The sequence below is a fragment of the Chiroxiphia lanceolata genome, chromosome 2 (genome assembly GCF_009829145.1).
Source record: "Chiroxiphia lanceolata isolate bChiLan1 chromosome 2, bChiLan1.pri, whole genome shotgun sequence".
NCBI classification, from domain to species: domain Eukaryota; kingdom Metazoa; phylum Chordata; class Aves; order Passeriformes; family Pipridae; genus Chiroxiphia; species Chiroxiphia lanceolata.
Window position 1 is genome coordinate 33634891 of NC_045638.1, and position 16744 is coordinate 33651634.

The 16744-nt window shown below is 37.3% G+C and overlaps 1 protein-coding gene across 1 annotated transcript in view; it reads right to left on the bottom strand.

Moving 5' to 3' along the window:
• OCA2 (OCA2 melanosomal transmembrane protein) overlaps positions 1-16744 on the bottom strand; it is a 177083-nt gene that overhangs the window by 32549 nt on the left and 127790 nt on the right. The window lies entirely within an intron of this gene.

Consider the following 16744-nt stretch of genomic DNA (forward strand, 5'->3'; position numbering starts at 1 on the left):
ACCAGGAGCTCGGATGGGAGCTTAGACAATTAGCTCTTACCAAATCAGGTATTGTAATTGAAGCTGAAACCCATATTTTGGTAAACTACTGTACTGAGAATCAAGATACTTTTGTTACATGAAAAAGTATATAGTCAGAATAAAGATACAGTCAGAATAAAAATTGTATTAAAATAGTGTATTCATTCACTCTCTTGTTCTATATTTTTCTGGACTAAAAATAACAAAAAAATTTTGTGCTTGAATTGGTCAATAATATTTGACGATTACATTAGGATGTTTTGAAGACTAAATTACTTCAAAATTTATGTGGGTTTAATCTACTTGTTTTTCAACTGAAGTGTTAATTAAAAATTTGAAATATTAACTTTTTAATTAAATACACTATATTAATGTAGAATTACTCTCAGTTACTGTGGCTTTCATAGACATACCAACACTGATGCGTAAATTCCACTAAAATTGGTCAAGATAAATTAACAGTTTTACCCTTTAGCTCTCATGAATTAAGTAGTAAAATTAATGTCATGTATCAGTATTCTTTTGTATATGTGCTATGGGACAGCTTTTATTTCAGAGCTGATCAATATTAACTATATCTATATCTGCATTACCTAAGGTACAATCTGCATTATTTAGCTTTAAGATGCAACGGCATAGGGTTGGTTTTAGTCAGCTTCAGGAAGGTAATTCTCTCCATCTCAGGACATCCCTTAAAGATGTCAGGTCTTCCCTTCAGTCAGCTTCAAGAAGGTAATTCTCTCCATCTCAGGACATCCCTTAAAGATGTCAAGTCTTTCCTTTCCTCTCCACTGAATGCAGAAGGAATACAAATTAATAGGTTGAATGAAATGGATGAACTCAGATGCGATGGATGAGTCACATTTCAAGTCATGTATCCAAAAAGCCACTAATGAGGCTAAACTCCTTTTAAAAAAATATCATATAATTCATACTTATGAATTTAGGTATGCAGGCTTTTGTGCTGTGTCTTATGAATCCATATATATCAGACAGAACAGCCTGCAGACACTGCTCATGTTGGGAAATCATCTGATTTTCAATTACACTTCAAACTGCCATGGCCCCAAGGGCACCCACAGACCACACTGTCCCTGTGCAACCTCCCTGGAGTTACCCTCCACTCATGGCCCAGGATCCCATTTCACCCCTCTCCAGGGCTCCTCCAACCAGACGTTCTTAATGTCAGAAAACCATCTTGCAAATAAGACAGCAGTGTATTTTAGCGAACAGTGAAAATTTTTTAAAAGTCATCTGCGTTAAAAAAAAGAAATTTAATTATTTTTCTACAGTAAAATAGTTCAGAAATTAGCTGCATTTCTGAAATTTCTACATATTTTTTTTTGAAATTTCTACGTAATCAAAAAACGTAGAAATTTCAAAACCTATAATTCTACCCCACCTGCAACAGTAATTATGACAAGCACTGGCTTACCACGCTTTTCTTAATTATTTCAGTAATGGTTGTTTACTGTATTTATGAATAGAATCATACTCACTGTCTCAAAACTTACAGAAAAGTTGACCACTCGTTTTGAATTTGTTTCTATCTCTTCCTATCTGAATAGTCATAGAAATTGATATTTTTATGGCAGTTTATTCTGTGTATACAAGTGTGTCAATTATTTTTAACCTCTTAACTAAGAGAAGGCATTTTATCTTTCACTGAACTTCTGAGTTTGGCATCAATTAAATTTCTCCCTTAAAAAGGAGTTATTAGAGCAACACAAAGGCTTACACAATCAATCTGTCAAAAAATATAACTGCAAAGCCTTCAAAAAGAAAACCTTTCTTGTCAAGCAGGCACAATCTCAAGGTGACAGGCTACAAAATTACAGACCCACAAATAAGAGCAATTTTTTAAAAAAACCCCTGCACTTAAATAATAAAATGTGACAGACTATGTACTACAGAAGAGAATACTACTATGCTTCTTATCATATTAGCACCTAGACCAAATAATCCATATAGTGATAGGTCTAAAAATGAGACATAATCTAAACTACTTTTATTCTCATAAAGTTTATTTATGAAAACGTAGAAAGTACTATATTTTATTAATATACTAATGACCATATGCTGGTTGCAATAATCAGTGGAAATAGAGCATGGAAATATCACTATCAACAACAATCCAAAGTCTTCTAAATTTAAATAAAAGGGACCATTGATTACAATGAGCTCTCACTGAAGCAGCAAGAGCAGAGGAAAAGACCTGTATTTCACTGTTCTCCCAGTCACTGCGAATAGCCTCTACTATAAAGTCTTCACTGATACATTATATTTAAGAAATACAAAAGAATTCTTTGGGGGGGTTTTGGAATTTTTTTAGAATTTTACTGGGTTTTGCCCTTTGCTGTTTTGGAGTGGTCTCAATTTTCTCTTCTCTCTTCCTGGTTTTATCATTCATAGCTATATTGCTCATCTTCTTTCTTTAAGATTTCATTTATCACTATCGCTACAGACAAACCTCTACTCTTGCTGAGAAAAGCACACCTTTTATTCTTAAAAAGCTCCTCATTACCCCAGGAAAAGCAAAAATGTAATCCAGTAGATTTCACAGAGAATCCTCTTCAAGACACATTAAGTCTTGGTCACAATGAAACAAATCAGTAAACAAAGTTTCTATGAATAGAAGGGAGAGCAATCAAATTAACTTTTTCAAACAATTCAGCCAGCATCTCAGTAAGTTGATTTTTCACAGCTATTTAACAAACTATATAAGAGTGTTTTAACACTCAAGAGGGCATGGTCTCAAGACAAGAGGGCATGGTCTCAAGCTGTGCCAGGGGAGGTTTAGGTTAGATATTAGAAAGAATTTCTTTACAGAGAGGGTGATCAGACATTGGAACGGGCTGCCCAGGGAAGTAGTGGATTCTCCGTCCCTGGAGATTTTTAAAAAGAGATTGGATGTGGTACTTAGTGCCATGATCTAGTAACAGCAGCGGTAGTGGATCAAGGGTTGGACTTGATGATCTCGGAGGTCCCTTCCAACCCAGTTGATTCTATGATTCTATGATTCTATGAAAACAACTTCTGAATTTGCTTTTCAAAAGGCAAGGATTTAGGCACAAGACAGGAATTTAGAACCTCTTAGGAAGGCCCAGGAGGAATGAAACAAAAAGCATATGTAGTAGCCACTGTCTTTCTGACAGAGAAATTGGTAAACAGATGAAAAATTCTTAAACATGTAAAAGCAGTTAAATACAAGCAGCTGTGAAGCTTGTGTAAAAAGACAAAAAACCCTTCCAGCAAGTCCTGTTCCATGCACAAGTCAATACACAGAAAACTTGTAATATTTAGCAGGATTATTATTAGCTCATATTTTTCTTCTTCATAGGTTGGCTACTTGCACTGGCCTAAATGGCCATCTGACCTGACCACCGGAACAACAGAAAACACAGCTCTTACCCTTTGCAATCCCACAGCCAACCTCAGTATGATTAACTACTTTTGAACCAGGTGCCACCCAAGACCAAGTAACAAGACACCAACAGCAAAATGGTTTAGTTGTCTGTGAGCATACCTTTTAACCTACAGGACGGTATATCCTATAAGGCCCCAACAAGGATGGATTTCTTCACTGAAAGTCTTAGGGAGAGGAAAGGGCTTCGTACATCACCAAAACACTTATTTAGTGTTGCATCAAACACAGGAAATGAATGATTCCTAGAATAACAAACACCATGGAAGGAAAACAACTTGTACCCTTATCACAGGCAAAACAAGATTATCTCCTGCCACAGTGAGTTTCCAGTGAAAAAGAAAGCCAGTTTTGACCAGTTGAACCCTGATGGTCACAGCAAGAAGGGGAGGGGCACGACACCTGATGTGATTTCATCACAGAAATACATCACAGAAGTAATTTGCACATTTCAGGAAACTATACTTGTTAAGAGCATGGACCTATTTTTTAAGGTAGCCATTCCATTTCTTGTCATGTTTTACCTCTGTAACTTAAAATGTATCGGAAGCTTCCCCCATTTGTGGCAAGCATCTCCTTTCTATAAATATTTTCTAAAAAAATGAACTAAAATTAAGACTCTGCATTGTTAGATTTTTTTCCCCCTTGTATAACATACAGTTACTACATAACATCCAGGCCAACTGGGCACCACATCTGTCAAAAGCAGACCCTTTCCTTTTCCATGTACATATAATAAGATGGTAACAAAAAGAAATCCAAGCCAGTTGTTAGCTTCAAAACATGGTAGGAGAAATCAGCAAAGACTATTTCAGTTCTACTTCTCTTCTTGCCATAAATATACCTCTAATCCTAGCTAGTAAAACAAGTTGACAATATGAGATGATCAGGATCATCGGTGAGTGGAGTCACTTTAGAGACTGTAGACACTCCTCTCATCTCACACCAACCTACTCATGGTCCAGGTAAGGCACCATTAAACCTTTCATTTAAAGTTCTGCAATGAAACACAAGCACTAGACCCCAGCAGCAGCAGAGGCATGGACGCAATAACTCCTGACACATGGCCCACATTCTCACTAGCACTGCTGACACTGATGAATGATCTTGGAAAATAATGCACTGACCTCTTTTAACTGCTCTCTGATTTAACAGGCTCCATTAAAAAAAAAAGATTAAATCACAGTCATACAAAACTAACAGCATAATGGTATATACAACCTTCAGTTTGCACCTTTTAGCATTTAACAAAAACATATTTACCTCAGTGCAAAAGCAGAAAGGCTGCAAATTAACTCTTGCCTTCATGCTGCATAAGTTTAATCCGCTATAGAGCCTTACTATTTTCACTCCTGAAGTCCTAAAACTGTATAACACCTATTTGAATCATATCTTCTATCTAACCATGAAATTCTGTGCTTTTAGATACAGTACCACTTGGGCTAGTTTTACAGGATCTGATGGAAATTAGATGCAGTAAAATGAAAAATGAGGTAATTTACTTTCTTTTGAAAAGCTTGGTAGAAAGGTGAATATTCTCAGCTACGATTTCAGCCCATACTAATAGTGGTAAAATACGAATCCTAGTGGCCACACATGTCAGCAAAGAAAGAGGTTTTTATTTAATCTCCATCATCTCTCAGTGAAACACTGTTTCATGCAAATTTTTCTGGTAATTAATTTTTTAAGTTTTTACATTACTTTTTAAAGAGACACTGAAGAACCACTATACTGTTCTTTGGAGTAGATATTCTGATTTTCAAATCCACCTTTCAGCACAGATCATAATCTGCTACTAAAATCCTGGACTTTGGAGATACTTCAAGAACTTTTTCATAAAAATACTATTCTGTTCATTTTAAAATAAAATTATTTTTGTGAAAGTTTCACAAAGCACTTCCCAAAACCTATTTATCTCACCTACCCATATACAGTAAAACTTCTCTTTCGCCCTCTTTAGATTATTAAAGAAATGCGAAAATATTTGAGCAGTCTAAACAAAAAGCTACAAAAAAAAATACCTTTCTTACTACAGTATTCACTCATAATGATCATCATAACTCTGTAACTTGAAAGTTACAGGAAGAGAAACTTATTTCAGAAAATTTGTACATCTTCATCACATGCAAAAAGTCAGCTATGGAAACAACAGCATTAAACTAGAGTCTACAGAAATACAAGATTTTAAATCTTTCACAAATGTCAAGCCAAGGCAAGAATGAACTTGCCCTTCAGATATAGTTTAAATTTCCATTCCAGAAAAGATCATTTTTTATTCCAAACCACTCTAATAAAAAGACAATAAATGAGATCTCTTAAGTATGTTAAAATACAAACCCACGGAGGGCGCTAACTGTGGCTTAGCTACAGGAATCATTCCATCCCGATGCACATCTCATTTGATTCACATTTCAATATTCAACTGTATGTAAAAAAAACATTAAATTTAACACAAAGGCAGTAGAGTAGATGGTCAAGATACATACGGGTGAAGAATGAGAAGCTAGTTGTTGACAGCAGTGCAAAAAGCTTTGCTCTAAGTATGTGAGCAGTGTGAGTCTAATCAGGCTATGTTCTAGCCAAGTACCAGCTTCACTCTGAAATAAGACCTGGGTGCATGACAGCCTCTCTCATCCTTCCTTCTCTCTTCACTTCTTCTTCCCCTATCCTCACCCTGTTCCTATAAGAAAGAAATGCAGACAGGAATACTAGATCGGAAATATAGCACATACCAACCCATTAATCAAACTGGAAGATTCAGGGTCAAGGACCCAGGGGGGACAAACCATATTACATCACATCTTCACCATAGACCCTTAAGTCACTTCTAGAATAGCCAAGGGGTTTTTTTAGAACTCAAAAAATTAAAATTTTATTCTTCATTCTAGCTTTGCAGCTGGCCTATCATTTCACAATATGAATCAGAGAAGTTCATAAGAATTTTCTGTGAAATCAGGTTCAGTTTTTGTTTGCTATAAGCAGACATAAGTCAAAGTTCATGATTGGAATGCATCTTTTTCTGTTTGCAAGGAGCCTGGTGATGGGTTCTGGTAATGGGGGTACCATAGAGTAGTGAAGAAGACAGAACACGAAGAAATTAGTCATTAACTGTGTTGGAATTTAAGGAAGGCCTATACATATTTATAAGTTGATAATATTGGCCAGCAGTTGGCTAAGCAGATGAATATATTGTTCTATTATTAAAAATGTGATAACATTTCTTCAAAATACTTTAAAGCAGTGTCTGTTAGGAGAAGCCAAACATTGGTTTATGTCTTTGCCTTTTCTACTCTTGGAAAAAAAAGGACTAGAGTTTTCAAAACGGACTGCATGAAAGCTATCCCTTCATGTTTCCAGAATGCTTCAGCATAGCTCCCAATTTCTTTAATCTAAATTTTCCCTTCCTATTCTCTAGCTTCCCCTTGCCATCTGTCCTGAACATGAAAATGTTGGTTAGAATAGACATGAAAGGGATTCATCTTGCCAGACGTTACCTGTGTAGGAGTTCCAGGCTCCCTCTGTACTCAGTACAGCTATATGTACATAGAGAAAAATCCATCCTGTGTATTTTAAATACAAAGTTTGGAAAGTAATGCTGTCCAGGTGTACTTAGGCAAATTTGTTCAATGTAGATTAACACTGTAAAATACTATAGATTAATATTAAGTCTTAAAAGATTGCTCCTATCCCAACAGGTTATATCAGCTTAATGACTTCTACAGCACAGATGCAATAGGGGAGTATTTTACGCCTAATTCTTCCCTCCATACTGGATGCAATTATGTTTTCTAGAATAAACTACGATCAATATCCTGCCTTTCATCTTAACAAAAAAATTAAATTCTCATCTGGTTTCAGTGTAATCCAAAATAGTCGTTCACTCTATGCTCTATTTTTATGTGTCTATTTGTTTTCTTTAATTAATTTAATGACATGCAATGTCAGTAAACTAAAAATATCTACAAGAATCAGATGGATACCCTTATGCATATTATGTATACATATAGTATTGCAAAAGAGGAAAAAAGGCATACCTGGAAATACACCAGAAATACGAAGAGTAAGAATCTATGCAACATTTAGGGAAGAACCTTTAGAATTACATTCATTACTCACTTACATGAAGACCAACATTCTTTAGAACGTGTCCTGTATTCCTTCTGAACTTAAACATTCAAATTTAGGAATTTCTGAATACTTCAAAGATTCTGAGTTCCAAAGAACCACTGAGTTGCAAAAAAACCTCAACCTTCTGCACAGATTGTCATCATCCCACTTGGTAAATTTTCCCCAATTTACACCTTCTAGAAATCCATACAAGCAAAGTTTTGGAGAGTCAGTACATATGCAAAATAGCAGATTTTGGAATGCAAGGGGTGGCTTGGATTTTTCTCTATTTTTTCATAACCGTTTATATCAGGAGATAGTCTGGATTTCATGTCTAATATTTTATACTCATAGGAGTCTAGAAACAGTAGCTTTACAGTAGTGGAAAGGAAAGAGATTCTGAAGTCCTACAAGGCAATTCAGAAACTCTGTATCAGACATCCTAAATGGCAAGCAACACTTCAGAATTTAAAATAAGAATATTTTTCAGCATCAATAAAGTTGATATGGCTCTTAAATTTATATAGTTTGTGTTTACTCTTCAGCTTGTTGCCTTTTTTTTTCCCTCTGAAAAATTGAATCTTTCTATCTGACAGTAACTCCATAGTCAAGTATCTTGATGATATGGGGTTACAATGATTTTATTCACTTGAGGTACTAGCATTCATGCTTTGCTACTACTGACCCATACTCAAAATTTATATCAATAACATTTTAATTCAATTTCTTTGTATGTTTCATGGATACATACATGAATGAACTATACAATTTATAATCACTTTTAAACCAATCTGGAAATCTTCAGCATGAAAGACTTGAAACTGAGGACTGTATCAGACAGTGCTCAATTAACAATGTTTTGAACAAGAAGTATTTTACAAATTGAACACTGTACTTTTTTTTTTATTTATACCTTGAGCTATATAAATTTGTTGCATATGTCCCATTTTACTATTATTTGTTTCCTTGCTCGAAACCTTATCTAATTAACTGATGTCAATACTTTGTAGTCAGATCTATTATTTGAAAACTATGTGGGGCATATTTAGGGGTTTGGGTTTTTTAATTATTCAAATAATTTAAATAAGATCAACACAGAGGATCAAATAAGAAGACCTACATATGAGACTGAATCAAAATCCCATTTCAATACAAATGGATATTTGCAGGGGTTTTTTTTCTTATATTGGCACCATTTTGAATACTAATATTACTCCAACAGCTGAACAAAGTTGCACTGGATTTACTAGGCTGGAACCAACCCACATTGGTTGGAAAGGTAGAAGGCAGGTCCACCATCCTGCAGGACTTGGACAAACTGAAGCACTGGAACAGACAGAACCTTATAAAATTCAACAAGAATAAATGCCAAGTTGCTGCCTAGGGTGAAGAAAAGCCCCTAGAACAACAGCATCTGGAGACAGAGCAACCAGGGAACAGCACAGCAAGAAAGGTTCTGATGTGGTGATCTTCATGTGAGCCTGCGGGAAGCCCAGCAGCAAAGGTAGCCAACTGCCTGTGGCTGCATGAAAAAGGGAATGGGCCTTAGATCTAGGGAAGGGACTGTTCCCTTCTATGTAGTGGGTTTCTGTGGGTAGGTTTTGGCGGGGGGGGGGGGCTACAGGGGTGGCTTCTGTTAGAAGCTGCCAGAAGCTTCCTCTGTCTGGTGTAACCAATGCCAGCCAGCTCCAGGACGGACTTCCTGCTGCTGGCCAAGGCTGAGCCAATCAAGAGTGGTAGTAATGCCTCTGTGATAACATATTTAAGAACAGAAGCCATTGCATAGAAAGAATTCCAGCCAGGGAAGGGAGGAGTGAGAACATGGGAACAACAGTGCAGACACCAAGGTCAGTGCAGAAGGAGAGGCAGGAGGTGCTCCAGGTGCTGGAGGTGAGGCCCCTGCAGCCCGTGGTGCAGACCATGGTGGACCATGTGCAGACCATGGAGGACCATCAGGATGCAGAGACCCACCTGCAGCCCATCGAGAAGCCCATGCCGGAGCAGGTGGATGCATGAAGGAGGCTGTGACCCTGTGGGAGGCCCAAGATGGAGCAGAGTCCTGCCAGGGACCTGAAGCCCATGGAGAGAGGAGCCCACACTGGAGCAGGTTTTTCCCAGGTAGGACCTGTGGCCCCTGGGGGGGACCCACACTGGTACAGTTCATTCGTATTGGACTGCACTCCATGGAGAAGTGACCCACGGGACAGCAGTTTGAGAAGAGCTGCCCGAGGGATGGACTCATGCCAGAGAGGTCCATCAAGGACTGTCTCCTCCAAGGAGGGACCCCACAGGAGCAGGGGAGGGACCCCACAGGAGCAGGGGAAGGACTCCTCTCCCAGAGCAGCACAGCAGAAACAACAACTGACTGTAACCTCCATTTTCTGTCCTCCTACACTGCCAGGGTGGGGGGAGGAGGGAGAACATGGTGGGAGAACGTGGAGGGAAGGAGGGGTTGGGGGAAGGTGTTTTTAAGATTATTTTACTTCTCACTCTTTTGCTCTGATCCTGTTTATAATAAATTTAATTAATATCCCCACTTTGAGACTTTTGCCTGTGATGGTGATCAGTAAGTGGCCTCTCTCAGCTCTTACCTCAACTCATCAATCCTTAGCTGTTTTTTTTTCTCCTCTGTCCAGTTGCAGAGGGGAGTGAGAGAGCTACGGTAGTGAATACCTGGCATCCAGCCAGGGTCAACTCACTACAACCTGTTAGACTATATCCAGACACTGTGTTCAGTTTGGGGTCCTCTAACATAGGAAAGACATGGACCAGCTGGAGGTACCCCACAGAGGATCACCAAGGCGGTGGGGGGTGCTGCATTTGGCCCATGAGGAGAAGCTGGGGGAGCAAGGCTGGGTCAGCCTGGAGAAGAGGCACCTGCAGGGGCACTTAGCAATGTGCCAAGCACCTGCAAGGGGTGGCTGAGAAGCTGAAGCTGTGCTCCTTGTGGTGGTGTGTGGCAGGACAGTGAGAGAAAACTGGCACAAGTTAAAACAAGAGAGGAGAAACATTTTCCCAACAGAGAAGGCCAGGCAGGGGAGCAGGTTGCCCTAAGAGGGTGTGCTGTTTCTATGCAGCCCATAGCTGACGCTGCTTTGAGCCCAAGATAGGATAAAAGATCTCCTAAAGTCCATTCCAACCTGAATCTTTCAATGATTTATCTTTGATCCTATGATAAGATACTACTTCCATAAGCCTATCGCACAATATTAAAGTGATATATGTCTGGAGGATCAGTGCTTCCCATGGAGCCAAATGAAACACTGGATCATTGCAACTACATTTTAAATGCCCTTTTTCAAAATCTTACAGGACACATGTACATTTCACAAAATTTAAAAGATAAAATCACAATAAAACATTAATACCTGAATCACATAGCCTTATTTTAAGATGAGTGAGATTATGAGTATTTAAATCCCATCATTCTTTACTGGAAACTAATTTGCTAATCCAAAAGACTTCACAGCAATAAGAGAAGAAAAAAGTAATACTTGTATTACACAGGCCAAACAATTCAAAGTTAAGCTTTACTTAGAAGACATAGGAACAATTTAAGCTCCATGAAAACTTCCCAGTGCAGATAAATCATAGAATCAGACAGGTTGGAAAGGACCTCTGAGATCATGAAGTCCAACCCTTGATCCACTACCACCACAGTTGCTAGACCATGGCACTAAGTGCCACGTCCAGCCTCATCTTAAAAACCTCCAGGGACGGAGAATCCACCACTTCCCTGGGCAGCCCATTCCAATGCCTGAAATCATGTTTAAAGTTGGAAAAGTAAATATCCTCTTACTTTAGGGCTCAAAATACTACTTTTCTCCCTTTTTCCTAAAAATAGAAAAGGTAAATCCACATTCAATTACATTTCCACTTACACTGTTTGTTAACCTTGAATAAAATCAAAACAAACATTAAAAAAACCCAAACCACCCTTAACTCAGGAAATATTCTTAAAATGGTGTGCACTACACTATCTCAGGAATACCTATTGCCATGCAGTTTGAATCAAGCTATGCAAGTATTTAAAATAAACAGCATTCACTGTATTCAACTGCCACAGATATCGATGTAATGTTTGTTTGAGAGCAGTTGGATCAGTTAGATCAACACTGACACCTTAAAATATGGCACTGGTTGCTGGTGGATAGCCCAGAGAAAACTGTCATTCTTCTTAAGAAAACCAGATTAGAACCTAATAATTAAAGATGAATATATACTGAACTACCTTTCTTGCTCTGTTGAGTGAACACCTGAAAGTTGTTTATAGCTTTGCCCTTTCTAACATAATAGTAAACAGGATGTTAAAATCTAGATCACATTTGTGAAATGAAGTTCCCTAACTCTGATAATTAGAGATTTTCATATGTAATTGCATTTGAAATTTAGAATTAAAATGAGCTATTAAAAAAACCCTTATATTTTTCTTACACATGTAAAGAAATCAAAATAAAGATAAAAACAAATTAAACCTATTTCTCATTAAACCTAAGAGATCCAGATTTTTAAAGATAGAAATTTTCTGAAGAAAAAGTTGTGAAAGGCTAAAACTTGCTCATGTGTTAATGCATGTTTTTTGAGAGTGCTTTATCAAGTGCTGCATTTGCACTTATTTTAAAAGAAGAAATCTGTTATCATGTCAAGTATTAATATTTAAACCATGACCAGTTAGTCTTCCTTATTGATCAGAAGAGTAGTTGGAAGTGAGATTGAGATAACTTGGTATTATGATCACTAAAACTTTACTCAGGAGTTCACTGAATCTTCCTCAGTTACTTTGAACAGTCCCAAATTCTACCTTCTGGAGCTGCACAGTTGATCAGAAAGCTCACAGGTGAATTGTGTTCAGGTGTTTGGATACCACATTGCTCAACCAAAGTCTCCATCACCGAAATTCATACCCAAAATGCAGGGTTGGTTTTATTCTGAACAGAATAAGCCTTAGAAAAGCAACAGCACATTTGTGGCACAGAGTGGTGTTAATAGCAAGAAAATAGGAGAAAAAGTCACTAAATTATCAGAAATTAAAAGGACGACAGCTGTCTAAACACATAATCCAGCAGAGACATTTATACGGCTTTACAAGTCCCAATGGTTTTTTTTAAAACAGTTATTTTCAATAATTTGTGTAAATGGGATACACAGACGGTAGCAAAAAACGTGACATTTGTCACGTCCATGAATGACAATTCATATGGGAAGAACTGTTTCACAGCCTTTATGTCCGAATGCACTCAAGTGTGGATAAATAGGATATCCTACTGAAAATATTTTTACTGTGAATACCCCCCAAAATTAATTCTATGACAAAACCAAATTCTTTCCTAAGCTATTATCAGAAACCAATATTTTTTGACACTTCCAAATTATTGTTACTCCCAGAGAAGACAGAGAATATTAGTTCCTCTCTGCAGATGGCATATGAAGGGAGAGCAATGATAGAAAAACACAAAACCTGAAAATATGCACAGTGCTTTCAGGATCATGCCCAGTTGACTGTAGAGCTGTACTCTAAATTAGGATTTTAGGCTCATACCTGGTCCTCTGGGCAGACTGATTTCCTCATGTATCAAGTCATCTCTCCCATATTCTTATCCCTTTACATAGAGTTATCCAATCCATTCTTCCCTTACCAATATATCCAGCACCATGATAGAGTCATAGTCAGTCAAAATTTGCTTGAAATAAAATTAGAGTATTTCCCATAATACTCACTTTATTTTTTTGTCAGATAGAAAAAAAGAATCACAGATAAATGATGAACATATCACATTATGCATCATGGACACAGAGGGATGTTTGGTACTGAATTGCAATAAGATGAAGGAACATAACTTATTTTATGTTTGAAGTACCATGTATCTTTATAAGCTTATAAATGCCATTCTTACAGAGAAAATTAAAATCAAGCTGTCAAATTTATTAGCAAGTAGAAAAAAGGTAATTAAGGCCCCTACAGCAATGAGAACTTGTTATGCCATGGAGCTGGAATAAAAATTTTCATTGGTAACAAAAAGACTTCTATCCATTGTTTTCATATTCCACAGGGTGGTCTGACCTAGTAGAATGCCATATTGCAACAAACTCAGACATATGTTAGTAAAAATTAAAACTGTCATGAAATGAAGCATCTAGATTAGCAGAGACATCTGCAATGGTATTTCTTTTATCTTATTCCATGAGAAAAACAAAACCCTGTTGATTATTCTATAGTCTTAATTGATATTAAAATCATTATGTTAACCTCTAGAAGTCATCCAGGCAACAAGACTGTAATGGCCTTATCTGACCATTTGCCAAGTGAAAGAGTTCTGTCCTACATTTGGGTGTTTCCTTTATGTTAAGCTCTTATTTATGTTTAATGTTTCTTTGATAACTAGACTAAAATCATAATAGACATATTATCTTTCCCTGCCTTCTGCTTACTCATATATGCTGCCTCTGAGCAATTATCTTCATATTATTAACACATCCGATGTTTTCTACAGGATCAAGACTACAAAAAAAGTTGTGCTTTTCTCCAGAGGCATAGCAATCATTTGTTCGCTCTGATGTTTGCTTGTTCTGATGCTTACCCTTAACCACGTACAGCAAATATCCCACTGCTTTCTATCTCCTTTTCCAAACTCCACTGACTCACAATTCCTTCCATTTCTGCCACCTAAATATTTGTCTTTGTGTCCACAGTGTAGGAAAACTAAAAGAATTTGAGGGGAGAACAGATATACTCACACTCGTGTAAGTAAAATGAAAACTGAAAGAGACTTGCATTTAACAGTGAGTAGCAAATTGAACAGGAATTTGAGATTGCCTAGCTTAACAAAGAAAAGACAAATAGCTCTACAGTTTGTATTAAATCTTATCTTTTTTAAATGTGAAAAAATAAGAAGACTGTGCCTGGAATGTCATGTTCAGCTCTGCTTTCTGAATTACTAGAAGGATAATGAAATATTAGGGTACATCTAAGATTTTCTTTTTCAGGAGGAAAGATTAAAACACATAAATACAGTTTGGTGATGAAGTTTACAAGGTGGAAAAAGAGCATAATTTGGCTGGACTAATTACAAAAATGCAAGAGCATCTTTAAGTAAATTGCTATTCTGAGCTTGATCTTCCTAGGAGTCTCAATTTTCTTTTTGTCATATTCTATTTTTCTTTCCTTTTGAATTTGAATTATTCCAAATGAATCATCCAGTGGCAGTCATTCATTATCTGCCTTCAGATTTCTGGGGCTGGTTAAAAGCTGAATCCCTAAGGGGCTGAGCTTGGAAGGCACCTCTGGGGATCACAAGAACTTTGGGGAGCACTAGTGACTGGTCTCCAGCGGGACTCTGTGCTGCTGGTCACAGCATTGATAGCCTCTGCCTTCTCCACATTCTTTGTCGGCATGTCATTTTCCTGATCAGTGAGGCTCACATGTCCCCTATTCTTCCTTTTGCTTCTGATTTACCAGTAGAAGATCCTTTTGTTTTCCCTACCATCATGTCTAACAGATTTAAAGGTAAAAAGATTTTCATGGTCTACGTCTGTTACAATATGGTATATTCTAAGGGGCACGTGAATCTTTTTATTTCAGTGGAACATAATGAAAAAACGCTCACAAGGTCCAGAAACAGCAAGTTGAATTCATAGCAAGCAAGAGATCTTTTCTGATAGGCAATCTTGCTCTTCCTCTTGTGAACACTGTTCAGACAGAAATGGTTTTTACATGTGTTGATGGGTAATGTCTCTCTCTTATACCTTAATTTCTCCCCTCCCTTACTTTGTCTTGGCAAAGTACAGCTATCATACTCTACCCTATACTCCCTACTGAAGTTTGTTGTGGGAGTTGGGAGCTCACTGAAGTGTGCTGTACAAGTTAAGGGCTTCTTAAGCCGGAGTTAAGACAATTATAGAATAAAGCATAAGAGTTCCTTGACATGTGGACTGGTGTCTTTGTCTAGCCTGACAAATAGTGAAGGAGCTCATGATCTGCCTGCTCAATGATTGAGAGGCAGCCAGCAAAAGTGGGCTCATGTTCTTTCTTCTAATTAACATCCATTGCTATCTTCCTGAGACCACTATGGATTCAGTTCTCACATCTTTATTCACAATGTCTACAGCATTTCCCAGTAATCGTTTCCACTAAAAGCATACATATAGAAGGCAATTTCAGAACATCTGTGTACTGTCATCAGTCTTCCCAAAGAAGAAACAGTAAACAGTCCTGAAGAGACTAGCCAGGCTTTACATCCTTGTTCCTTCAGTCAGTGCCACAGAAGCCTTAAGAACATTTCATTACAAAATCTAAATAGGAGAGACACTGTTAATGCTACATACGAGTTAAATCCCCAAATGACAAGCTAAACATCTGTGAAATAGGAACAGAACAATCCACAAGTTCATTATTGCTGTATCATAATCTTTTTTTGTGCAAGGGGTTGACTTCCAAGAAGTTTGTTAGCTATCACTATGTACTATACAAGACTGCCTTTCTAAAACATGTCATCAGATGACTGTGGGTGAAGATATATAAGTAGCACATGCTCATAGCAAGAATTTTAGCAACAGTAGTTCAGAGCACTTCTCTTTTTAGGGTTACCATTGGATCAGCTCCAGACAACAGTGTATGATCACTCATATTAATAATACAGGTTTGAAGGCTTTGAGGTAAATAATATAGAGGAAGGCTGATAAAGCTGAGAAATTAAAACAATGTAAAGAAAAAAAGAGGGAAAAAAATTGGTGTGAACTCAACAGTATCCTTTGCCCTAAATATGCTGAAAAATAAGCAAGGAGTTATGTTTTAGTTAAATCAACTACATTTTAAAATTGAACTTCATGGTTAGTACTCTGTTTGCTAGTTTCCGTTTACAGTTTTCAACCACAGTCTCAAAAACTGGAGCTGTTTGGAAAATATTAACCTGCTGTATGCATTAAGTACACCATGTGCCTTAAAAATTTGCTGATGAATGATCTGCAAATAAAATCCCATTATTAAACAACAGCTATCAATTATTAATTAAACAATAATTAAGCAACAACTTGAGCTATTACTAGCTGCTCATCACATTTAGCAGCTGGTCAAAAGAACTGCTTTTAGACAAAAAAGTTTACTCATGGGATCATGAAATAAAAATTGACTCAGTCTAAATTAGGACATTCCAGTTTTGTTTGATGACAGAACACCCACAAAAATGTGCAGATAAG